Raw genomic sequence first — 2,500 nt, 5'->3', positions numbered from 1 at the left:
TAATCAAATGAGCTCCTGTAGTGCAGTAATGCTAATTTCCTTGTTCAGATAATGTGTTGCAGAGGTCTTTGCCAGTTTACTATGTTCACCGGCCATGATAATCCGTTTTGTTGAAATGCACGAATATTCTGTATCAATTTAGTGAATGGCCTCAACAATATGCTGCACTAATATACCCGCCTAATGTGCTTTGCTAATTGGCTCGCGCTAATTATTCACTAATGTCTTCTACAAATCTGTCTTAATAATCTTGCCCGCAAACTTGTCCCATTTGTCTGAAACATTAACGTGTCTGATACACAAAATCACCGACAAATCTCTCTCGATTTTACTTTTTTTTCCGTAATTTCTTTTCTGACTTGGTAACTACTTTTTGATGTACAGACCGAGGGGGGAACCTTTTCAGGTAATAAAGATGAATACATTTTGCACAGAAACATATATGCTTACACACATTATTTACATATGCATACACACACACGCAAGCATGTAAAGACACACACACACACACACACACACACACACACACACACACACACACACACACACACACACACACACACACACAAACACACACACTGAATCAAGTACACACAAACACACATATGCTTTCGCGCACGCACTGAGACACACACACAAACACACATATGTATTCGAGCACGCCCTCATACACACACGCACGTACATATTCTATGACTTTATGCATCTGAATACAAACGGTATACATACGACACAAATTACAAGGGCGTATACATTTGACATCAAAATATTATATAACCATACAGAGTGTGTAAAATTTGGGCCTACTCGTAATATTGATATTTGAAAATGACTTCATGTCCAATTCAAAATTCGCTGAGTATCCTAAGTATTAACTTGACACAGAAATTAATCATAACATTGAACTTTTTCCTTTCCTTTTAACTACTTTTTTCTAGATATGTTAAAATATCCGAGACCAAGGTTTCCACGTTGGCTATTTCTTCTAACATTATCATTGCCATTATCATTATTATCATCTTCTTCATCATCATCATCACCATCGCCATCATTGTCGTCGTCGTCGTTCTCCTCATCATTACAATTATCATTATCATGATCACTATTATATTTGCTGTTTCGCTGTTGCTATTATATTTATTATTAATAATTGTAGCCGTAGTTGTAGATATTATCACAATTTTTATCATGATTGTTATTATTATTGTCATTATCACCATCATTATCATTAATATTGTTATTATTTTTCATTATTATCATTAATATTGTTATTATTTTTCATTATTATCATTAATATTGTTATTATTTTTCATTATTATCATTAATATTGTTATTAGTTTTCATTATTATCATTATTGTTGTCATCAACATCAAAATTATAATCATCATCATCATCAGCCTCATCGTCATCATCACCATCATTTCCAATCCCCTATATCAAAAATAATCAAAAGGGAGTGAAAATACACGTCTGCAAGTCATACGAAAAGTGAAGCGCATGGTTCACCTGTCGGCTTAAATGAACTGAAATCTTCGACTTAAAAATACGTTAAGATTGGTGGCTTAGTGTCCTCTGTCGCATTAAGATGGCGAAGCAAGAGGCTGTTCAAGCTGGGTTAACTTTCCTTGACTTTACAAGTTCTTCTTTGTAATAAGCTTTCGTCTCTCCTGTGTCCTGTTAGTCTAATGAGGGTGGAACATCCGAAAACAAAAGGGGAATTGTCTATAGGAAGATTACATTAAGTAAAGTATCTCATTGGAAAGTTGAAAGCAAATACTGACAAGCAGAACATTTGAAAAAAAATATATTGCATGATTGGTCTTAATTATTCGTTTGCTCACTTCCTGGCTGTATTTAAGATGTTTTTTCTTTCTTCTTTGCTTCCTTCTTCCAAATTCTTAGGTGCAAGCAATATGAAAGACAACAGCTACAAAGACGTAGGATTTCTCTACCAAGATTTGAAATACAGCCTATTAGGAATATGTTCGAAGTTTTATGTACATAACAAACATTTCGAAATGAAGCATTGTCTCTCTTAAGATATAATTTCAGTGTGTAAATTGTGTACATACTTAACAGGTAATTGTGAGATATCTACGCTGTTGTCAGTATCATTTTTTTTTTTTTTCATGAGTATTGCAGAACGACTGAGAATACGAACATTAGCATAATTAAACAGAGACTGAACCCTGTTTACATGTCAGCGTTGTCAGTTTCCATAACATAAGAAAGCTCAAAATAACTGCAATTGAAAGTGCCAAAAATATATGATGAATGAAAGTGCTAGTAATGAGAATATAGAGTATATAAAATGGCATAATAATAATTAATGAGTACACGCCATGTACAGCAGCATTAATAGTAGCAGTAATGATGACAATAATAATATCAAAGAGAGTGGTAATAATGAAAATAATCATTGACCATAATCAAAATAATCATAACCATCTTTTTTATAAATAACCATGAACATAATACCAATAATAGGTGTATATATAT

General features: G+C 33.1%; 1 protein-coding gene across 1 annotated transcript in view; it reads right to left on the bottom strand.

Annotated features, from left to right (window-relative positions):
- The window catches only part of LOC125029470, a 139,507-nt gene that overhangs the window by 131,770 nt on the left and 5,237 nt on the right, over positions 1-2,500 (bottom strand). The window lies entirely within an intron of this gene.

This window comes from Penaeus chinensis, chromosome 1 (genome assembly GCF_019202785.1).
Source record: "Penaeus chinensis breed Huanghai No. 1 chromosome 1, ASM1920278v2, whole genome shotgun sequence".
Taxonomy (NCBI): domain Eukaryota; kingdom Metazoa; phylum Arthropoda; class Malacostraca; order Decapoda; family Penaeidae; genus Penaeus; species Penaeus chinensis.
Note: the sequence above shows the minus strand (reverse complement) of the source record. Positions and strands in the feature narration are given on the sequence as shown.